Below are 25,329 nucleotides of genomic sequence, written 5' to 3'. Positions count from 1 at the left end.
ACAGACAAAGGCCTTGCACGTCTTCCCTTCTAGAAGATGCATGCTCAAATGAAGATAAATAAAGATGAATAAAGGTTTTGTGAAATGACTACTGAGTTCTGGTGCCGTCTCTGGATACCCGAGGAATAAAAAGAACTTGGGTGAAACTGATTTCGCAACAGTAGTTATTCTAACATTTTCTTTATTTAGGAGCACTTCTATACTACAGTTCTATTTCATCTTCCCTAACATGCCGCCTCAGTTGTGTGTGAATGTTTCTGCCTCATTTCTTTCCATGTTTAGGCGTTACACAGTTTCTCCATACTTGTGTCTCGGGGGTTTGGTCCTGTTGTGTGTTGGGCTGTGCTGGATGTCTCTGTTTCGTGTCAAACTTCAGGATGCAGTGAATGTTGTTCTGGGATCAGAGAGCACATTATTAAAGCTTCTGCTTGTGTGCGAGGAAACATCACAGGCATCCATGAAAGCGTTTAACATTACTCTGCATGAAATATTAAAATTATCACACACAGGTGATTTTCTCCATATGTGGCTGTAATTTTGGAGCCATTTCCTTTCCTCTTAGAGGCAGCGCAGAGGAAGAAAGAGCGCTGACATTTTTAATAAAGACCTCAAATCACACAGTCTCACATAAAATATTGAACGCTAAAATCAATACAGCATTAGAAAAAGAAATGAGTTAAGAAATATTGTGAGGTCACACTGTGAGGGTGACCAGTGTTTGTGTGTGACACATTATGAGAGCTAAGAAGAACATTTTTCATAAAGCAAACTTTAAAAAATACATTATGGTTTCCCGAGCTTCCTCTCTGAGTAAATATGGTGAGCATAAATAGAAAGTGAACGTTTGTGCTTGTGCTCAAATGCAGACACTGTGGTGTGTTCCCTTTTCCTTAACTCCAACCATTAACTGTAAGTTTGTTCTCGGTGGCTATCGTTGGGATTCAGTCGTATCTCGGCACATATTTTCTGAGCCACACAGTGAGTTTCTTCCAGGAACCCAACTCCTCCCTCCTCCAGAGGGAGCACAGGTGGTTCAGTATCCTCCCCCATCCATCAGGGAGGGACGGAGCACTCAGGGTATTTTAAACCCTAGAATTAGCCCTGCAAAAGATTGGCAACCAACTGGTGTAGCCCACCTCTCACCCTATGGCAGCTCCAGCCCCTCCATGACCCTGAATTGGATAAGTGGAAACAGGATGGGAGGATGCACTGATTGAGTTTCGCTTCACATCTTATTGTCTTTGTGTAAAAGTTACAAGTAACTCAAAAGCAAAACCCACCGTCCCCACGTTGCACTAGCGTCACACAGCAACTCTTCTTATTTTCACCGTCTGAATTGTGTCGTGTGTTTGTAGGAATTTGGCTTTTTGGTCAACTAGTGTGACATCAGGTGAACCTGCATGATAACCATGTTCTGTGTGTTCTTCTTTGAGCTTTAGAAAAGTATCTGTCCTGCAGTGCTGACTTTTGAAAACGAGAGGCAGCCGAGGAAGGACACATTAATTCAGCCACAGTGCTGCTTTGAATACTCACCTGATCTCAGTTAATGCAGGAAATAAGAATTTTTTTTTTTAACTCTTCCTCTGATATTCTTCCACCTAGCCTAACTAAATATGTCGGTAAAGCCGAAACACCATGATGTCCATGGCAAAAACACCTTGTAACAGGACTTCTCAGACCGCTGGGTGATGTCATAGGGGCCAAGTCCATCTTGTATACTCGTTACTCTTTTCTTAGGTTCTTCAGCCCACAGCAGCTCTCTGTCGTTTGTGCTGAATGCTCACGTGGTAAAGTCGAGAGAGATGACAGCAGCAGTCACACACATACAGCTCAACCCAGCTCACCTCTGAGAGATTCGTGTGATTCTTTACAGGTAGGGGGGAGAGAGCACTGAGAGGTGGGAGGAGATCAGAGGAGACAGAAGAAAGACAAAGGAACAGGCAGGAGGTAAGAAAACAGGAGAAAGAGTTTGCAGCAGTACAAAGAATGAGGGCGGCCTTAAACAACACTGAGGTTGAAGCTGCAAAATGAGTGAGATCAGGTGAAGGGCTGAGTGTAAGACAAATAAGGATCATTCTGAACTGTGAATCAAGCAAAGCTACTTTCAGTAGAATCCAGGGGTGCAAATGTGGAGCTTGAGATCAGCATCACTGTCCTCTTTAAAACTGTAGGCTGTAAACCGACGCTCTCCTGCTGCAGCACTTAATCCCACCTGCTGTTACCATGGAAACTCCAGGTATAACCAATCAAACAGAACTGAAATATGAAAGATTAAAGATTTATTAGAGAAAATAGTCTTATTTAATGACCTGTTTATGTCCATTTACTGAACTGCTTAACCAAAAGGAGCTTAAAGCCAGCCAGAGAGCCTCTGGTATGTGTTTTAGTGTTTCCCTCTCACTCGTCCCCCCCGCCTTGGAAGGATGATGAGTGAGAGGAGATTATGGACCTACTGTTCTTAACATTGGCATTGTTAACTGTAGTTTTGTGCGTGGACAGCTGAGACCTATGATGTGGCTGCTGAGGTGAAGCTGGTAGCTGCAGCACAGATGGCACAGCAACAACTACGCTGTTGGAGCGCATTAATAAAGCACAACAAAGCTGTTGTGCGGCAAACAAAAACCCTATTCAAAAACTACAACCGGCATCACAGTTAATTTTCCAGGCTGCTGCTATTTTAAGTAGAAGAAAGGGCTGGCTGAGCAGTGACAGAGGAGCTGGCTGTGTGCTGCAGCACAGCTCAGACGCACGCCAGTTTGCTGTGTCTTTGTGCAGCGCATGTTAACGGCGCCAGATTATCTCACAGAGACGCTGCACGTGAAGATAAGTGACGAGTGTTGTTTCTCAAAACTTTCTCAGCCCAGGAAGAAGAGGAGGAGGGCATGACTAACCGTACACTTAGCAGCCTGGAGATCAAAAGTTGCGTTCCATATCTGTGAAGTCTTACATCACTGACACTGTAAACAACCCAGAGAGGACCGAGGGAGGGGTGAGGAGAGATGAAAGCACGACGCGTGCAGCAGACATCAATACGACACCAGAGACAGAGCTCAGTCGAATATTTATGTGTCACTCACACACACAGAGGCGTTGTTGTGTCCTGCGCTGCCCAGCACTGTGTGTGTGCGAAGCAGCGTGTCTTTGTTGAGCCTGACCTCACCTCAAATGTTCTGTTGTCAGCTCAGTCACGTCTTTACTGGTGAGCAAAGACAAGCACAACAGCCGGAGGGGATTCGGTTCATCCTCGGCCAATAGACACTCGCCTCCCTACATGCACACAACAATGTGTCACACGTATTGTTTGTGCCTTTCTGCAGAGCAACACTACATCAAAAATAGATGTTTTGAAGTGTAGCAGTGGCTCTTGGCTTTTTAGGAGTGCAGCTAGCTTTTGGGGAGTGAAACACTATCCTCCTGGTTTAACAGGTGTTGGACAAATGCTAGTGCCGTCCCAATAACAAGTGTATTCTGCTGCAAGTCCAGGTAATCCATTACATTCAATTCTCTGTTGTGTGCATGACACAATATTAGTCAGATGACAGAGTCCTAGCTATTTCTACACTTTTATTCTACCTTTGTCTAGGAAAAGACCAGGGTTGGGCCAAAATGCTTATGGCTTAAAGATGGCTTAAGAACAGGCGGTCAGATGTTGCCAAGTCTTTGCTGATAACAATAATGTGCACATTTGAGAAGTTGTGATGGTGCAAATAATGTTATTTAAAAAAGCTGATTCTGTTCACCTGGACAAATGTTTGTCTCACTGAAAATGCTCCGTGCAGATCAACAGAATCGACTCTTTGGGGTTTCCTTACCTGGATGATTGAGGATGAATCAAGACAATACTTGGTATTAAAAACAACAATGTTTGGGTCAATGTTTGATGATCACTGAGATATAATTGAGAGGATAATGATGATAATAATAGTAATAATAATGATGTAACAGTAATAGTAATAATAAAAGGTTTAAAAGTCAGCAACGTCATATAAATGTTTGAAAATAAATGAAACAAATCTAAAATATGAACAAAATAAAGGACATTTTGCTGCCAAGAAGCCAGAATTTGTTATTTTCAAAGTGATGTTGAGCAACTGATCTCCAGACTTTGTGAAGTCTTTCTCTGGTTCACAGGTATCAGTCTGGTACCTGGCCATTTTCAGATCAATGTTTGTTTGTTAAAGAACTTAGAAATGACCTATGAATGTTTAGTCCCTGGAGAACTATTCCTGAAGCCTACTTACAAGAAAACTTCTCATGAGAGTTTAAGCTGGGTCTATCTCCAGGCCTCGAGGGCCGGTGTCCTGCAGGATGTGTCCTTGATCCAACACAGCTGATTTAAATGACTAAATGACCTCCTCAACATGTCTTGAAGTTCTCCAGAGGCCTGGTAACGAACTAATCATTTGACACAAAAGAAAAAAAGAAGGTGAAGCCTTGTGATTTACCAGCTGCTCTATGTACCAGCTCTCACCTGTCGTCATAGGTACAGAACATGTTTGCAGATACAAGTGGCTAACATGGGTTCTCTCTATTACTTTAACAATTAAAAAATTGTTTTGAAAGTAGACCTTACTCCATATTTTATTGTCCCATCACTGTGTAGATGATGGAGATGGGGTAAAGCCTGGAAACAGGAAGTTGTCGCTGTAACCTTATCATCCTGAAGCATAAGATGCCGATCGAAATCTGATGATAAATAATCACAAGTCTGGAAAAGAGAAGGACACAAACATGGCGACATTTAAAGCATGGCCTCTGAGGAGGAACACGGGCAGAAAGATCACTGGTCAGACATGACTTCAGAAATGAAACGGGGGATTTTGGGGACAGAATAAGTGATGGGTGATATGGAAGTGAGAACTGGGAGAATAGTGTGAATTCCCAGAATAATTAGTGAGAGATAGAACGATCATTCATCGTTACACACATCCTGAGACACATCCACTCTGTTTTACTTTAACAATTTCACTTGGCAGGAGCTAAATATGTTCACATGAACCATTAATAGTGTATTAATAGGAGTTTACACTGTAACCCTCTGCTGAGTTGCCAAAGCTACATTCCAAGTATTTCACCCACTGCATCTGCAAAGCCACCAGCTTTGTGAAGGGCTCCACACTCCTCACACACACTCTTCACCCTGCTGCCTTCTGGAAAGGTACCCGAGCATCCGGCCCTCACTGCCAGACTGAGAAACAGTTTCTTCCCCCAGGCCATCAGACTCCTGAACATCCAGTGACTGGACTGACACACACACACACACACACACACACACACACACACACACACACACACACACACACACACACACACACACACACACCAAGTTAATTTTTGCACAGTCCTCACTCTTTTGCACAATGCAGTGTCACTGTTGCACTCTTCATTTGCACTGTTGTGTCTGTATCGTTCTGTTCTGTCTGGTGTTGCACTGTCTTTGTTTGTTTTTTGCACACTTGCACTTCATGTAGTCCCGTGTTTGTCTGTCACATGTAGCACCATGGTCTTGGAGGAACGTTGTCTTGTTTCACTGTGCACTGTACTGCTGCACATGGTTGGAAGGACAATAAAGCCACTTGACTTGACTCAGACCTGTATTCTGTATTTACAGTTTGTTTAGGTCCTTTATCATTATTGTTTTCGACAGATAATTTTGGGGGTCTGGTGAGTGAATTATGCTTATCTGGGTTTACAAAGGAAGACTTACTTTTTTGACCTAAATAGAGCCAAAACACAAAGTAAATGTTACAGACAGATTTGAATTTAACCATCTTGAGTGTGCGCTCAGTGTTTGGCCTTGAATCTTCTGCGAACCAAGCACCACAGCAGCCCATTTTCACTAATTATCTTCACTCAGACAGGGAAGCTTCTAATTAGTGACATCAGCTGTTGAAAGGCTTGGCTGGAATGAAAGCCTGTGCATTGTTCCATGAGGTCTGGACACTACATGTCTGTGAAATGTCTCTTTGTTGCTCCAGGTTCAGAACTCACTACAAACATCTACAACTGTGTTTTTACCCTTTGCACAGAAGACAAATGAATAGGTACACATAAGCTTTTAACAAGGACAAAAAAAAAATCACACAAGCCTTTCTACATCTACCTTCACAGCCTCCTTTTTTCTTTACATTTGCACACCGAAACACACCAAGTCAGAGTGACTGGTGGCACATTTTACCGTTTACAGCACTTCAGTGTCATTTTTGAAGGCGTCTGTAGCCTGTAAGCCTTCCCTGGGAGGAAAGTTTTGTCAGGGAGGAAGCAAGAAAGTGCTTTTTAATGCAGCAACAAATATAAACAAAAGAAAAGATCCTGTCCCTGAAGTGGGTCTCTTATCCCCACCCCACAAAGCTTAATCTCATTTCCACACTTGATAGCATAAACTGCTAAATAGCCTCCACTCTTTCCTGTTATTTAACCAGTGTGGGGTCTGTGGAGAGCCAGGCGGGGGGGGGGGGGGGGAGATGTGAATGAGAAAAGGTTATATCTGCAATATACAACTTCTCTTCTTCTTAATTATTCCAATTCATGTGTTTTTAGGTAAACACTGTTTGAAACAAGGTGGTCAGCATCTATAAAAGAGCCACGGACGACAAGATGGTGATCTCACACCAATTAGTGTTCAGATTACGACACAGTGTTCTCCAACTGTGACAAAGAAGGGACGGCTGTGCTGCTGATGGATTTTCATTATGAGGAATATGTAAGAACTCGTGCTGCACTCTGAGTTTGTGTGTCTTGTGTTTTGGCAGCCATAACACGGGCTTTACATTAGGCCGGTTCGATAAAGAGGAACCCGAGGCAGAATGAGCTTCGATTTAGCAGTTCTTGTGCTCGTGTCTGGTGTTGAACTGCAGCTAGTGACCCCCCCAAAAAAGAGAGAGATTGCCAATACAAGCAACCAAAATGAGTCTCTTTTGTGGGGTGGCTGGGATCAACCAGGTGTAAGTGAGGATCTTGCACATTCATCCCCATCCTCTCAGTACTTTATCTAAAAAAAGTGAACTTTTTTTAGTTTAACATCAGGCATCAACACCAGTCCATGAAATATCTGAGAACTCGAAATACTCGAAATACAGTACTCGATCGCCCGAGGCGCACAGACCTGCCTGTAAGAGGTAATAACAGGATCAGTGAAAGCATTCCTGCTCTGGGAAAACACAACAAACATGAAGATGTGTTCGGTGCTTTCAGCTGTTTCAGTTCCTTGAGAGAGCTGCACACTTCCACCCGTGTGACACAACAGCAGTGACTTTAATCACAATCGATCATCGTCCCAAAATGGTTGAGTTTTTTTTATCTGGTTAGTATTTCCAGGTAAATAGTTAAAGCAGTAATAGTAGAAGTAGCAGCAGTTGTTACAGAGCGCATGGACGTGCACCTCAACTGTCCCGACTCTTCACTGGTGACAATGACAATAAGACTGTAAATAGATGGATGTGTCGTAGGCTGACACAGACTTGGGTTGATGATCATAGATGAAGTGTTTTGGTTCTTAATACACAGAGATGGTGCCAGGCTATTTAAAGGTCCACTTCAACCAATCTCACCCACCCACTCACCTTACAGCTCACTGCCTCACCCACAGAGTCATGAACTAAAAGCTGTTGTGTGATATCCTGATATTTAACAATAGCTTTTCAGAAGTCATTGCTTCAACTGCTTATTGGTAAAATGTCTCCAAACTTTAGCGTTTGCATGCAGGAACCTGTTAAGGGTCAAATATTGAGGAGGGATATAGGAGGAATTCCAAAATAACAACACTGATCCGGCCAGGTGGAGTCAAACGATGATTTTAATGAACACGCGTGGGAGATGAACACTGTACGCAGACAGCATCGATCTCGCTCGAACAATACACAATCAGTTGTTTTTATACCATCAGGGAAATTTATAACGCCCCCTCATGCGTTAAGCAGATACAATATATGCATACGTCAAATCAAAACCACAATGACTTTGAACACAGTTTGAAAAAGCAACATCGCCTCGTCTCCATGCCAGGTGTCTTCCTGTCGCTGCCGAACGCTCGCTTATCATCTGGAACAACAGGCACACATCCTGCAACAAACTGTTCTTTTTTGCAGGCACAATTTTGCAGTTGCAAGAAAAACATGATTAACCTCTCACCTATAAATGAGTCCATCTACGGTGTGTGTGTGTGTGTGTGTGTCAGCCTGAAATGCACTCAGTTTCACCTCACCAGCTAAACCTTGTAACCTTTCCACCAGACAGAAGGCCAGCACGTACACAACTGAAACTATATGTGTAATATATTGAATAAATGTTTTAATCAAATGATACTACTCAAAACTTAATAAAAGAATATGAACAAATAAAAGATAATAAAGAATAACCTGATATATGTGTTTTGTAAGCATGTATTGCAATTCCTTCCACAGCTCTAGGCCACTTTGCTCAATAGATCGGCCGGACATCGCGCTGGACGAAGCTTCTGACCATCAATTAACTGACCGAGCTTCAACTCTTTAATAAGCACCAAAATGCAATGTGTATAAAATGATTACAGTTGCTCCTGCAATGAAAGATTATTATATGATTATGATACCACCTGTAATACAGACTTTAATGTAATATCCACAGCTTCAATAAATGCTTTAATGCAATGCTTGGTATTGTGCTTCAGTGTGGGGTTTTTTTTTGCAGCAGTTGTCCTCGGCCTCTTAGTTCCAGTGAAAGGAAGACAAAATGCTTCAGCACACCAAGAAATATGGGGAAATTTCATTTTATATAAATGCAATAAAACTGACCTGAATCGGATGGAAGGTTCTGTCTTCACTTACTTTAAATTGACAACTTTCAGGTGCCGTAAATTCTTTTTAACAGGAACTACGAACTGAGTGAGCCCTCATCTGGGACTCTCCTCAGCTCTTTCTGGGACAGTGGCGCGGCTGCCCCTCTGTTGGTCTTCCTTGGTCTCTTGTGTTCTGGGGGCCTCTGGATGTCTGGAGTTTTGATCTGCTCCATACCTGCTTCACGCCCTGGAGGACGGGGCTGTGGCCCCCCCACACCCTCTAGCAGATCATTACATGAAGGAACCTTTTAAAAAACAAAAAACAAGCGCGTCCATGCTCACAGGTGTACACACGGGTGATCACACCCACAAACTACACCCTTTTTGGCTCCTACCTCAAAGCACACTGTGTTCTGTTGATCTTATGTGCTGCACAATAATGTTTAATATTTAGTATTTACTGTCATATTCCCATATATCATTGTGATGCTGTTTATTCTATTACTCTTGTTCTCTTCTGCTTGTTTTCTTTTTTCTTTCTCAGCAGGTGACCCAGGTGATTGATATATGCATTTTTTTTCTCTGCCCGTTCTGTTGGTTTATGTTTTTTGCCCTTCTCCCCCGTCCCTCTTCTCAGCTGTTTCTCTTTCCCTCTTTCTTTCTCCCCTTCTTTCCCCCAGTCAAGTCTGTCCCGTATTCAGTAAGTGAAAATAAAATAAACAATAAAAGGTGAATCAAATGGACCATTACGGCAAGGCTGGGATGGTCAGTTTGGTAAAGTAAATCCGTTGGGCATCTTTCTTTGCCTTTAGACAACAATTCTGATGGCAAAAGAGCCAAATGGGACAGGCAAAAAAAACCCCCAAAAAACAAAAAACAGGAACTACGAACAACAGCCAACAACAGAGCAGCAGAATTGAGGGAATAGCGGTGGAGGAGTCTAGTGATCAGTCGAGGACTTAAAATAATCAGCAGAACATCAACAAAAAGACACATTTGAACCACAGATTGCTGATAATCAGCAATGGTTAAAAATATCAGGCAGTAAGGTGAGAATGTGTCAGTTAGACTCACAAACATTTTCCTTTAGCCTGTTCCCACCGTTCTCTCCCTGAAATGTGCAGAACTGAGCCTCACAGAGAACGAAGTACAGACACAGCTGTGAGGCTTTTCTCTGTCAAAACAGCAGCATGACAAATTTGGATCAGGTGGCAACAATCATTAGTTCATTTCAAAGCATTCAATCATTTTTATTGTTTTCAGGTTGGGAAATATTTGCCACAGGACAATGAAGGTGAAGGGAATTTAATTTGTGGTGTTCAAACTCAACACGTATTTCCAGAAATAAAACGCACCTCACGGGAGCAATTTTTCCGTGTTTTCCTGCTTCAGTAAAACACACACGAGCAGGCAAAGTAGTTTACCAAGGGGCATACTGCCAGAGGGAAATAACCTGTCACCTTTTAAATTATGTCGACCTAAAAAAGAATTGCAACAGCTTGAATAACACGTTCATTCACTTTAAAAAGACCCGAGACAATCAACAATAACAGTTGTGAGAGTGTGACGCAGAGCCTGGGGCATTTCTGTAGGTTTTACAGTGGTTTGTGGACTGACTACTCTTTATTTGTGTCATGGTCTCCGTGCCTGCCCGGCCAGCCCCACAAGGCTACATTTGCTGTTTCGGTTCTCTCCCTCTCTGCCTGGGCGGAGCTCACTGTGGGCTCCCGCCCTTGGCCCACACACCTGACAACAATCACCTGTCATCACCGGGAGCACTATTTGAGGCTGGAACACAGATCCTCTCGTCGCTGGATGATTGTACTACTGACGTTAGTGTTCTCACAGCTCCTGTGGACTTGTGCTTCGTGATTTGTGATTAGTTTGTGACTTCCCTTCTCTTCTGCTTCAGACCTTCCCCCCCGGACCTGCGACCTCCCCGCCGTGTGAACGTGTGTGAGTGTGGGCAAGAAGACGTGAGCGAGTGTGAGAGAGCTACCCTGTGATTCCCTGGAGTTTTGGATTCCCTTCACTGTATATATATTGTGCACTGGAACTGTAAATAAACTGCACTTTGGAGACATCTAACCGCTCTGCGTTTGAGTCCCTATAACCAGATCGTGACAATTTGCTACGGGCAAATAACTGTAATGTCAGGAGGTGGACACACTTGTCCATTTGTAAAATCTCAAACTCCACAGAAAGAAAACACACTGACGAGTGCCGATTGTGAGTGGAGAGAGATGGGGATGGACACCTGACAATGGAAAAAATGACACGTTAGGGAGAAAAACAAGCCGGGCCCTCGATTCCTCCCATGTTTCATCCTGACATTGTTCACATCCGAGGCTGTGGACAGGTTGCCAATATAACACGGAGAAGTAGTAGTGAGGCACAGGCGGGGCGAGACCTGCCTCACAAAAACTCTGCAAGCATGTTGAACAGATGGCCTCTGCGGGCGTCTGACGATGACGACACTCGGCTGAAAAGTGACGACATGTAAAGACTGACGGCTAAAATCCTTTACATGGCTCCGTCAAGCATTATTCCTTCCCCAGCATTTCTAAATCATCAAAGCAGTGAGAAAGACATGTACCTATAGAAAATATGACTTATGGTTAGCATGTTGAGGTAACCATAAGCTGTGGTCAGTTAATCATTTCAATACATTTTGTTCATTATTATTATTGACAGTTTCTGTGAGCAGAAGAGCCAGTCCATGTTTTCTACTTCAAATACTTTCATACAGTTTATGTATATGCATGTGAATGTAAATTATACGGGTTTTGCATGGTGAGCTCATTCAGTGTGCTTGACATGCTGGATGTTATGAGCTGGTTTGGTGTTGGGTTGATAGAGCAGGGGTCACAGATGTGTTCGTATCTTGGACTCCTGCTGCTTTAAATAATGGTGGAACTTTCAGCTGCGTCCCTTTGCTGAGCGCAGGGCCCGACAGATGAAGCTCTGATATGTGAGTAGATTTTGCTTTTGTAAAGCAGTGAAACACTATTTCAGCCACTTAGATACATTATGAGTGGAGCGGCTCCACTGAAAATTGATTGATGAATTTTATTAATGAGTGAACATGTTTGCCACTGTGACCTGTGGTTGATGGGCTTCTCTTGTTTGTTTCTCACTTATAGACATCTTAGTCGTGTTGTTGTGTTTGTGATACTTTAGTAAGGATACGTCTGAGTTTAGAGCACAGCCTTAAATAAATGTGACCTCTGAGTGTGGTTCTGTCCGTGGTGCTGATCAAAGCTTGAATGATGCTGTTGCTGTTACCGTGTGTGTGTCCAGTAACTAACTCCAATGATTGATGAGTCTATGCATATTTGCAGATTTGGTTAAGTTTTGCATGATCATTATATCATTTTAATGATCAGGAAAGAAGAGAGCAATGAGCAGATTAATCACAAAAAGAGCTGCTGGAAAAATGAAGAAGAGCAGAAACTGTCAGCTAGACATAAAAACAGAGTTTGTCACAGAAGCTATGAGGTCATGAACGTTTGAAAACGAAAGTTTTAAGGCTCTCTGATCATTTTATTTGCTACTTTCTTGTCTTCCTGTCCTGCTGCAGGAGGCCTCCTTCACTAATATAAGTGTAGAAATACCATGAGACTCATGACACAGACTCATTTTCTTTTTACTACCCTGCACATGTTGGTGATTCTCAGTCATTTTAAACCACTGATGATGATGAAGAATGCCACAGTTTGTTCGCACTAACCAAAACAACTACCATCTTCATCTCATGCAGCCCCCCTGGCACCAACTGGATGCTTAAGTCAAAAGCCGACGGGAATAATGATTCTCCCTTAGATAAGACTATTTGTTGTGACTCTCTGCCCCCTCATTGAAGGCCACCCGCACTGACCAAAGATTGCTGACTTTTGCCTAACCGGGTGAAGAGATACTTTCTCTCAGTTGAACACAGAACACACACCCATACGCTCCCATACGCATGTACACTGACACATATGTACACTCACCCCCCCCAAACGCCTTTGAAGCTATGTCTTCTATGTTGTGAGATGTGATGATTCATGTGCTGAGGTGGTTTTTTTTCTGTTCTCAAACTGATCTTCCTGTTGGAGCTCAGTGTGGGGGAAGTTCTTTTTTTCTCCTCGTCTTTCCTCATGTTGTGCATTTTCGATGGTTTCGGTTCGGGTCGCTGCTCGTGTGGTTGACCGGCCAGTGCTACCTAGCCTGACCTGTCTCCCCGGTGTGATGTTTGTGTATTGTATGTATGGTCGGCAAAGTTTCATCTATATTAGTTGCCCCTTGGGGATAAATGACGTGTTTTTGACTTTGATTTTGACCTTTCTGCTACATGAGAACAAAGCTAACGGGATCCATCTGTGGTGTGAGGAGACTGGGAGACATTAGCAGCCAATAAACATTGTTTAGAGCACACAGCAAACATGGTTTTATAGAACATGATGGATTACAGAAAGCTTTCAGCTTACAATAAAGAAATTTGTATTTGGAATATTTGGAAATCCAGGGTTAATGTCAGCTGGCTGCAGTCTGTGCTGCTGAATCCAACACACTTCTTCCAAACCTGAAAAATGCCTGACTATTTATGATAGTATTATCTATTCTGATTGGTTTTCCAAATTTGCATCTGATAGTATGAGTACGTCCCATCATCCATCAGTAAAGGTGGGCAGTGAAAAGTACTTTGCTGTCCTCAAAGTACAAGAGCAGCATAATCCAGAACCCCCACCCGTCACAGCACCACTTAGACGACAAGCAGTGGAGCACTTTTTTTTATCAGACTGATTCAGCTCCAGCGACACGAGGACAGAAACAGGAAATTGTTCCTACCCCATCCAACAACTCCTGACAATTCAGTACTTTGTGTCATACAGAGCAGCCTCAGCAGTATTTACTACACTTTGCACACTTTGTATGCTGCACGCACAAAACTTGAGATCTTACTTATTTATCAGTTTTTATCTTCTCCGTTTTATTAACCTTTTTTTCTTTTTGAATCAAAGCTGTTTCTCTATTTTTTTTTTTAATTCTCCCGAGCCTCTTTATTTTTTTATTGGTCTTTTTTCCTATGCTGCTGTTGTAATAATACAGGAACGTGCCAAATTTTTTGTGAAAGTATTTCTTTTGATCAATGGATCAAAGGCTGTAGTGAAAACTGTCAGACAGGCTGAAGGTGAGATCCTGATGGGAGCTCTGAGCAGTTTCAGCGGTGAAGAGTTGGGCTGGAATGGGGAGGGATTCTGGAATACAGAGAAGAGGATCATGGCTGAGTGAAGAGCAGAGACTTTACCTTCAGGCCAAGCAAAGTTTCACCCACAGCTGGCCCGAGTGCATGTGTTACCACACTGTTTGACTGGAAGAGAAGAAAAGAGACTCACTGCTGAGCTTGATTGTGAATGTGTGTCAGGTGTGCAGGCTGGCTGCAGAGCAGGTGATCAGTGAGTGTCAAGTTCAGGTACAAACATGCACAAGACAAAGTGGGGACCACAGGAGACAAACACCCTCCTTTCTCAGTTTGTAGATCCTCACATCGTAGTTCCTCCCAGCAAAGACGTGAGCAGAGGAAGTGAAGCAAAAGACATTTAACAAAAATTTGGCATCATTGCTTTGCCTCTCGTTTCAAATGACGTCAGTGTTTGGCACAGCTGCACCGCGAATCATTTTGCTGCTGCATTTTATGATTTTTAGCAGGTGCTTGAAATTTTGTTATATTTCTGGCAACTTTTTGTTAAAATTTATAACATGGCACAATGTGACGAGCTATCCAGTGACCAAAAGACCAAACAACATATGAATTAAAAACACTCTTTGAAGAATCCCCCTTATTCTGTCTTTTGTACAATCCACCGAGCACGATGCCTCATGTAAGCAAAATAAAACTCTTGAGGTTATAGCGCCTCCTATAGGGTCAGATTTAAGTGTTGCGCCAGTTCAAACTGGATTTTGGTGTAAAAAACCCCCAACTGGTATTAATATACATGTCTGGGAGCTCCTTTCTCATTGTGAAAAACATAGGAGAATATTTAAATCACGCGTGCACTAATTAACCAACATTAGCGACACGCTGCTAATTCCACTGAAATTTTATGCCTAACTTCTTGCACTCATATGGCTGCGCTATGGCCCGCAGACAGCACAAGCTGGAAGGCTGAGACATTTCTGTTTGTGGCATGTTATTTCGAACACCACATTAAGATGGGATAAAAACACAAGGATTAACCGGACAGCTAATTCTAAATTTGTTCAGTGAACTGAAATATGACCTGGACCCTCCAACCAAACAGCAATGACACAAGACCGGCAGCAACAAAACTATTTTGGTGTCGGGCCCTTTTCAGCATAGCCTGTGAAGTGGAGTTCAAAATAAATGGCTGAAGAGAACTGAGGGATGACTACACTGACTTTGAAACTAATAAGATAAGATAGCTCTTTATTGTCATTGCACAGTCACACTAAGCACAGCACAGGCCTTTGAAAGTCTTAAGTTTGTTTTTCGTTTTGATGTTTTAAATCGGTTTGAAAGTGTCTTTATTTCTGTTCGGCAATTACATTCAATTTAAAAACTTTTAAAACACATTTTCCTTGATAAGGTTTAATTACACTCAAACAAAACTGTTCAGGACCATGGACAGCGCACACAGTTTTCACTGTAAACTCAGCTGTGCTCTGACGGTTTGTAGTGGTGGACCTACACAAACTAAGCTGCATGCACTTTGACGACACACACACACACACACACACACACACACACACACACACACACACACACACACACACACACACACACGACTCCTCCATGAAATATGCAAATCTTTTTTTTTTAAAGTAGAGATAATCTTCTGTCAATCAGGCATTTCCGGTTCATTTTATTCCTTGGATGGATGAAAGTTGATGTAATAACAAGAATGCGACAGAACGCATTGTCAAAATATTATTGCATGATTTACAGCCTTACATCAGAGTCTGTCAGTTACTGACAGTCTGCTTCCATTATTACGAGTCTGTCTTCCAGACTGCCACCATAGGCCTACATTTAGCGTCCGCGTGTATGATCTGTGTTTATATGGTTTTCTGATTAGAATTAACGAGCTGTGCCTGTCCAGTGAATTCTCCACAGCTGAATATCATCTCTTAATGTGTAACCTGTTAAATTGCACAGTTCTCGGCAGCTTGGGTAGGTCATGTGGAAATGAACTGACTGTGCTTACAAAACAGCACAACTTTTGGAAATCGCCAGCTGACCACACCTATCAGCGGTATTTGGGAATTGTGCTCACGTGCCATTTTGCTCTGTTTAGTAAATCTGGCCCAGACTCTCCTCCTGCAGATACAGTTCAGGAGTCACGATCCTTCAGTGAGGTCCACTGAGGCTGATTTGAGGCTAGCAGGCAGGAGGACGGAGGGGGTAAGCACAAATTCAAAATGTGAGAGTGTACAGCCTCATTTCCTTTCTTTGGCTTCTTTCCTAACTTTAGGACCACCCTAAAAGATGTATTTATTCCGGCTGCATGTCATGCCTCTTTCATTAGTCAGGGTTAGAAACATCTGTGCACAGTGTTGGGAAGGTTACTTTTAAAATGTATTCCACTACAGATTACAGATTACATGCCCCAAACTGTATTTTGTAACGTATTCCGTTACTCTCATTGAGAGTAATGTATTCTGTATACTTTGGATTACTCAATATATTATCATGCTTTTTACAACTACATAAATGTACTATTGATGTGTGATTTATTATTTTTACTGAAGGTTATTCGCCATACCAATACTAACTAGATTTTTAAATCTTAATATAAATGAGTAACAGTAGGTGGACATTAGGTAAGGCTGCACTTTTTGCAGCGATCTCGTGTAGAAAACTATTCCGCGCGAATATAAAACAGATCCGCTGCTCGTAAAGGCATAAAACCATAAAGAGACCTCTGGCTGATACGTCGGGCTCCGTGTCGGGCTCGTAGCCGAAAACTAGCTTTACTTTGTTGTCTGGGTCGACTTTGTATATGTATGTATGTATGTATGTATGTATGTGTGTATATATATATATATATATATATATATATATATATATATATATATATATATATATATATATATATTTTACATGCCTCCATCTCCCGTTTCTGGTCGGTGACATCTCTTACTTTTCGACTCTTTTTCTCCCTCGCTCACAGACACATAACAGGTATGGCGGTCCATTCTCCCTGCAGCACGGACAACACTGCCCATGAAGCTGCATTCTTTAGGGATATGCCTGTAACACTCTGCCTATTGCCTTCATATTAAATCATTTTTATGAATCATTTTTTAAAATATTCCTTCACGTCATTATGCGGGCCGCAAGTAGAGGTGACATGGGCCGCGAGATTGAGACAGACATGAGAGCCTCTTAACCCGTGTTTTGTTTGGGTGGACACCAAAAATATAGAGTTCATAGCCTTATGAAACAGGAAAATACTGCCGTGTAATCCATTTATTTCAACAAAGTAACTGGATTCTGAATACCACCTTTTAAAACAGTAACTGTAACGGAAAACAGTTACTCATATTTTGTATTTTAAATACATAACGGCGGTACATGTATTCCGTTACTCCCCAACACTGCCTGTGCATCCTTGACTGTGGCTCCTCTCTCATCTGTTCAGATTTTAAAATTGAGACAGGATGGTGCACTGGGAGGGAGAATTAACAGTTCTATATAATGTTGTACAACATACATTAAAATCCATTTTGCTTGCTTTAACCCCAGGATGCTGATGAGTTTTGGGACTCAGTATAAGGACTGAAAATGACTCAAACAGTAAAACTGCGGATTAACAGTATGACACTATAATTCTCATCCCACTGTTTTTTCTCAGAATGAAACTCTTCAATTTTGAATGTATAAGAGGCCTAAAGCTCTTCTCTAAAGCAACACAGCAGCTTATCTGTGCTCGTGGAAGCCACAGTGACTTATAAAATAAGCATTAGTTACAGCCCGGGTACACGAAGATATACTGGCCTACATACAATGTGTGATGAATGCACTTTCCTCCCAGCCATGAAAATTTAGTCCTTTTAAAAGTTTTGAAAGCACGCTGGGGGGCTTGTACTCACACACACATATATTTATTCACTGTTGTCTTCATAGCCCCATTGCTTGGAACATTTTCTTCATATCCTGCAAAGTATTGTTGAAATTATTTTCCCTGTAGTTCCCATCTACAGGTTTGCTTCATAATTTACTCCTCGGGGTTCGGATATAAATCACACGTGCACAAATTCCAGCAAATGAGCCCAGAGAATGAAGCCCACTCTCAGACTGTTGGTAAGCCTGTTCCCCAGTGAGCTGTGCTTGATTTTCAGCTCTCTTCTGCAGCAGAGCAGCAGCAGCAGCACAGTGTGGGGCTTCACTCCAAACGGCTGTCTGAAAACACTTCCCCTCTGAAACTGTAAATCAAACGCATTCAAATTTTGGAGATGAAGTGGAAGTGAAACCCGAGGACGTCATTTTAAAACAGTGCGAGCCTGAACCTGACATCTCTGGCTGCTCCAGCAAAGCAGCCCTGACACATGAAAGGTGCTGTCCACTGGTTTAATGATCAGACAAATCACAATTGAATGATTGGATGGATTATGTGCTAATGAGAGCTTCTGATTATAATGAAAGACGACTCCTGTGAGGTGAGGTGAAGTAAATTATACTCTAAAGTTGGGGATTATTAGATTATTCTGTTATTATATGTTACCTTATATATGTAATCAAAGTAGTTGAATTAGAATACTGCTGTAGATCACATTATACCCTTTAATATAGAGTGTGTGAGCTGTATGTAGTTTAGTTCTCATTATACTTTTGAGTTAACAGAACATATTCACATATTAGTTCATTAGATAAATGTGCATCACTCTGTATCCTTGATCTGCTGGGAATGTGTTACACTGTTTTCTTGACATGCTTAATTGTTGAATCATGAAGAGAAGGTTGTAAGCAGGAGACTCTGTGTCTAAAGACAGGGGAGATAGACAGACCACATTCCACACCCCCACCTTACAGAAAGCAGAGAAACAACTGCCGAGGTCATAACTTAGGCGCTGTAACAGAGAAAAAATGTGATGTTTTGGCTTTTACGACTAGCTGGGGGCCACTAGAGACTATAAAAAGCTGAGCAACCCGTCACCATTTTGAGACATGTGCCTGACCCTCTGGTAGCATCTCTCCCGTCCGGACGTTGTAATGCTCTTATTGTTGAATTGTATGGAGATAAATGATTGTTGATTGAGCATTTATACACCGAGTATTGTCCTTCCTTCAGCCCAAAGATTCAAAGAATTGGGAGATTTCAACAACTTGGTGCCGTGTGACCCGGATCTTTGGTGTGCTGAGGAGGTGCAGATTTGACCTTTGGTGAGATCGTGAGGCGAGGTGAACAGAGGACCGGTCCAAAAATAAAAAGGTAAGCACAGCCTGTTGTATTATAAATACCAAATGTGCATATTGGGCTTTCCAAATTAATCTGTTCGCTGAGTCACATGTATTTTCACAGTAAATTTGTCGGTGTCTGGTTTTTGGCGCAAGATACTAACAACATAAGTTGAGGCTGAATTCCAGTGTGTTAAATAAACTGCTTCTACCGAGATACTAATAACATACTACGTTGGACTAGTTGCAGTAAACTGCTTCTACCGAGATACTAATAACATACTACGTTGGACTAGTTGCAGTAATCTGCTTCTACCGAGATACTAATAACATACTACGTTGGACTAGTTGCAGTAATCTGCTTCTACCGAGATACTAATAACATACTACGTTGGACTAGTTGCAGCCACTTTACCTTCCACATTTAATTTTGTCTAATACTGGCTTCTGTAGCAATAATACATTAGAATTTATTCTGAAGACGCGGCCATTAGTCCAGTACATTGAAGTCGAGGTTTGTTTATTTTGTTTATGGTGTCAGTGACGTCCTGGCTTTTGCCGGCTATGAAATAGAAGTTGATTTAAGGAAAAGCAGATGCTGGCTTCACGGTGCAGTTGAACGCTGGCAACGCGAGAGCGAAACACGTCCGTAGGTTTGGTTTATGATACGGCGTGTTCCGGTGGTGCGGCCGTGAAGTGCAGTAGTGGTTGGTGCTAGTTTTAGTACATTTGATAGAGGTTTTGACGGTGGTTTGTGGCGTCAGTCGAGTATAAAGGGCTGCGGTCATAATACAAAGTAAAAATTTAGTACATAGCAACACCTGGTTTATGATGTCAGGTATAACTTCGGGGATGCAAGCATCACTTTTATGATGCGACTTTGCCCCGTGGTGGCGGTCATAAGCGCAGAGAAAGGGGTATTTTGGTCTATGGTGCAGTGTGCTTTAAGAAGATCTAATAGTTGAGCTCAGAGGTTTCTGTGTAAAATTCCCGCTGAGGAAAAGTGTTGTGTGTGAGTGTGAAGCGCGCTCTGGGTGAGAGAGTGTGTGTGAAGCTGCGAGGCGCGCTCTGGGTGCTGTCTTGTGGGTAAAGCGCGCACTGAGTGAGAGTGTGAGTGAGGCGCGCTCTGAGTGTGTTTTTTGTGTGGAGTGTGAAGCGTGAACACAGTGACAGTGACGGTTGATGTGTTTGATTAGGAGGACATTAGAGCAAATACACATTTTAGGATCAAAGGTTGATGCCTAGTGTACCTGTGGAACATTTGCCCTAGGAGTGGCGACCCTCCTGTCCGTGGACGCGTGGCCAGGACTGGCGTCGTCCGGGTGCCGAGGTGGTGACTTGGGGAGGTGAGGGCCCCCGCATAGCTACGGAAATAACACTGGAACGGCCGTGTAATCACGGGTTCACATTTATTCCGGACTAGAACAAGACACATTTTGCGAACAAAGGTTGAGTCTAGATTAGTAAAGAAATATAAAAAGGTTGAATTCCTCGTTTCAGTGGTTGAAATTGTTGTGTGCCTGTCCCCTGACGAGTGTGAAATTAAAATAAAGAGGGAATTTGGAGCCACATAGAGATAGACGGGCATAATTGGGTGTATTACTCTGTGGTGTAATAAAAATAAAAAGGAGAGATAGTAAGAGGTGTGCAGTGGAGAATTATGGAGGAGTACAGAGAGGAATGTGTTGGGAGACTGGCGTACAGTTTACGCTGTCAAGGTAGGCGTGTTGCCTGCTTATCTGTTTAACAGTGATGAAAATGAAATTAAATAAATCTCTTAGTGTGTTAATACAGGAAGCTGCGGACCTGGACCAACTGCCCCCACAAGCACAGCGGCCGAAGCAAAATTATAGGTAATGGGAACCACACCCAGCACGAATCAGCAGCTGTGAAAAAGACAGCAGCGAGGAGAGAATTAGAGGAGAAATTAAGAGAAGTTTTAACACATAAAATTGGGGCCAACGGACTTGTGGAGGTTGGGAAGGCGTCCGGAGCATCACAACAAAAAGGTGAAACAAAAACACACACAAGCAGAGAAATCTGAGAGAAAGGCTCCTTTTAAGGTAACGCCTAGTTTGAGAAAAGATAAAATTAACCTGCTTTTATACAAATGCACATACACGCAATGAAGAAACAGCTTACACTCATGAACACGTGAAGATTTTCCAGCAAGGTTAAAGAAAAATTAACATACTTAAATGATGAAGTCTATACATTACTGACAAAGAAACCCTCTGGGTTGCAGGACAACAATTTAACTAAAAAAAAAAAAAAAGGAACACTGGTCTAACCAACCAGGCAAGACACAACAAATTTAGTGGTAAAAAGAGTCAAATTGTGACATGTTTTCTGTTGATTGATTAATAAAAGTGATTACTGAATGAAAGAAAGTTCCTTTTTGGGCTTTTAAACATGATCTTAAGAATTTTAACATATACCGGTGTTGTCCTGTCAACTTGGTGGGTTAGGAGTTGATTATATCGGGAGACAAAAAACAAAAAAAGGGGGAGAGAAGGCTGACACAGGGCCTGGCCCCATTGTCTCCCCTCTGAATAACACAGCCAACACAACAACATTTTCCTGTTCGTTTGTTTTTGTTTTTTGTTTGTTTTTGTTTTGTTTTGTTTTTGTTTTTTCTATACATATTTAATTACAGGCTGCTTTGCCGGCCCTGAAAGCCGAGGCTGACTGGACTCCTGCTCTCCCCCATACGTGACACTGACCAAATGCTGCAACAGCTGGACCCACAACAACGACCTGAGAATGTCAACAGACCTGCAGGAATGTGATCTCAGGCAGCCGAGACGGAGAGCACTAAACCTAAGGCCCGTTTCACTACACGGGGGAAAATTCCCAGACTGCGTCAGCTGACAGAGCTGTAAAGAGACGCCCGCCAAGCCCGAATGAAAAGTAAGGCCGAGCGAAAGAATGCTGACCTTGATAACTTTGCATTCACACTGTGCAGGACAGTGATGGACCAACACGGATGATCGGGTGGCGAAAAAGGGCGTGACCGAGACAAGAGGAGTAACTGAGGACAGAAGGCACCTCAGAATGGACAAAAACACAGAAGAAGATGCAGGTTTCACCTGCGGTGAACATCGACACTGGAGAAAGGACTGCCCCAATTGGGGTCAGAACCAGGACGGACTGAACTTTGAGCAGCAGCAGCAGCAATGGTCGCAAACAAACTGAAAAGGAGGGGGGCAGGACCCCAGGCCATGCTTCAGGCAGTGGTTTACCCAGAACACCAGAACAGGAAAGTGATGAACACACACACACACACACACACACACACACACACACACACACACACACACACACACACACACACACACACACACGTCTCCAAACACACAGATTCAGAATGAAGTGAAATACACACATAAACACGTGCACTCGTTGAGTGAGAAATGACACACACACATACACACACACACACATTGGAATGCTGATTCACTGAGAAGTGATGCACACATACACATGCACACGCTTGTGCAATGAAGAGTGATCCACACGCACACACACATACACGCTGATGCAATGAAGAATGCTTTGCTTATGCTGATATGCAAAATGCTGCACACAAACATCCCAATGCATAATTTTTATGAGGAGCCATTGATTACCATTAAATACTTAGAATGTGTTATATGTCACCTAGAAGGCATTTATGTAGATTTTAGGAATAAGGTCTAAAAAAGTTTGGTTATGAAAACAATGTCTGTGCGTGATGTCTGTTTATGGCTCAAGGCCTTGACTGAATTCTTTGCTGTGCTTCACACAGCCCTGATGAGGAACAGTGGCACAGAGTGAAAATGATGAATTAATAGTGTAAGTTTTAGGTCGGAGTACGGCATTTTCTGTGATTGAGTTTTAATTCAAGGAGGAACAAAAGGTGTTACGGCACCTGAGGTTCTCATTCCCACACAATATTGTCCCGGCAGGAAGCAAAATGTTCCTGTGAATTTCTGGTTGATTGTTTGGTTTTGTTTAGCGCTAGCTTGATTTTATCAGTGAGCTTTGGCTTGTGTTCTTTCTCGTAAGCGAGAGAGGGATAGTTTTATGCTTGGACATGTCTGCAACGGGCCCTAATTTGTGTTATTTTAGTAGTATTTTGTTGGTTATGTCTGTTTTCGTTTTTGTTACAGTGCACTGGAGAAAAAAACATCTGAGAGGTGTGATCCACCGGTGGTGATATGTTGATATTTTGTGAGTTTATGATTTAACAATCAGCTCTTTAAACCAGGCCTGAAAGATTGAAATTTAAAGCGCTATGAAATATTATTACTGTAAACAGTTGCAAAGTGTGCTTCTCCATGATTGTAATTGGCTTGGGAGAAATTCACTTATAGGGAACACTGAGAAGTTCTGAGTCTAAAAGGATTGCACCGAGTCAATCCGGCCCAAAAAACAACAAGGAATTGTTTTCCTTTAAAATGATGACGTCATCTTGCTGGTGATGGATGCTCGAATAAGTTGCGCGGGAGACTCCATTATCAGCAACATCTGGTATGAATGTGTATGGAGGTATGCATGTGAATGGACTGTGATGGACTGACGACTAAAAGTTTTGACTGACTTGATACTGAGACAATGACTGCACCAACTTTAGGATTAGTAAATGCCAATAAACAATTCATAAACAATTCACCCAGCCGACAAGAGAAGGGTGGATGCTTCGCTTTGTTTTGTTTTGGTTTTTCAGGAGCAGGAGGATAAGAGAGACTGGAGGAGGAGACTCTAGCTTCACATAAGTATGAACTGCAGACTTAACACTGTGGTTGCTGATTTTGAGTTACCGATGTTTGCATTAAGAAAACTGTGCTATATTAGCTGTGTTTTGATTAAGGTATCATGTTATATTATTGGGAATGCCAAATGCTACAGTGGAGAAGACTTTTTATACCACTCATGACTGGAATATGTTATTATTAACCATAGCAGGCCACTGTAAAAAGTCAATTAAATTTTATAGAGGAAAATCGCCAAAATGGAACAATACCTATGAATGACTGGCCACATTCAGAATAGAGATATGCAATAATAAACATTGGTCCACGTGATTTAGGTTCTCACTTGAAATAGTAAGTTATTAAATGTAGAATATAATCGACAGGGACATTTGATAGGATGTGGTACTGAAAAAGAACAAGAGCAAAGTAAATAAAGAAAATATTGTGTTTAGTTTGGATATTTTCAAATTAAAATGTACCATTACACTCAGAGGATCAATATGAAATAAAACATATGCAAAATTTGTAGGAAGTACATGACTGATAACTGTTCTGTCCTGAGCGTTTGTTTCTAGAGCACCCACTTGACCACACCAACAGTTTCTCGCCACCGAGGAGGGGTACTTGCAAAAAGAATAAAATAAAAATCTGAGTTTAACAAAACATTTTAAATGTAAATATCAAGCTTACCTTTCTTTTTCCATGAAATGTGCTTGTGGGCACGCCAGCCATTTTGAAAAGGTGGGCAAAACAATTGGCAAGGCCACACCCCCACACATGTGATATAATTTTAAAGGTACTGTTGCCCTCTCTAAGAAACATCAGGAATTAGAGGAGTGGCAAGTAGAGTATGCGAGCTACAAGCAAAAACTAAAATGTGTACTACAGTGTGCAAAAATGAAATACTGGGTCATCAGGGGGTCATGAGGGACATTTATAAAACTAAAAGTCCCACTAACCTTAAAGTGCACTTGAAAAGCCCACACAAGAAGGTTAACCTAGCTTACCTAGAAGACCTCATCAGGGGGAGCACACTCCCCCTCCTTGAAGAGCTCACCCACTCAACCCGCATCCCCAGAAAACAGCTAACCCCAGATAAGGCAGCGTGATGTATCCCGAGACAACAGGACTGGGACATCTAAATAAAGGTGTGAAACAATCGCCTTCAAAAGGTTATCAATTCACTTGAACCAAAATTAGGACCACACGGTGCGGCAAGAGTTAATAGTTATTAGTCTCAACACCCAAGGATAACCAGAAGAGCATGACTGATATGATGGAACTGGGATTTTGTTACACTTAATTTTTGCAAAACACAAATAAAACTAAATTGAAACTAAGGATTTTCAGAAAATAAAAACTACACTAAACTAGCAAAGAATTGGTAAAAACTAATTACAACTGGTAAAAATTGAAAATCTGGAGTCGAAACTAAA

At 42.1% G+C, this 25,329-nt stretch overlaps 1 long non-coding RNA gene across 1 annotated transcript; it reads left to right on the top strand.

Moving 5' to 3' along the window:
* The first annotated feature begins 18,473 nt into the window (after positions 1 to 18,473).
* Positions 18,474 to 23,448, top strand: LOC146654730 (uncharacterized). Its single transcript, XR_014907150.1, has 2 exons — positions 18,474 to 19,269; positions 20,639 to 23,448. It is a non-coding gene; the product is annotated as an uncharacterized LOC146654730 (long non-coding RNA).
* The last annotated feature ends 1,881 nt before the right edge of the window (positions 23,449 to 25,329 follow it).

This window comes from Rhamphochromis longiceps, linkage group LG14 (assembly GCF_057381845.1).
Source record: "Rhamphochromis longiceps isolate RC_006_pf linkage group LG14, R_longiceps_female_GT1.1, whole genome shotgun sequence".
NCBI classification, from domain to species: Eukaryota; Metazoa; Chordata; class Actinopteri; order Cichliformes; family Cichlidae; genus Rhamphochromis; species Rhamphochromis longiceps.
The sequence above is the reverse complement of the archived record's forward strand: the minus strand, read 5'-3'. Positions and strand labels throughout refer to the sequence as shown.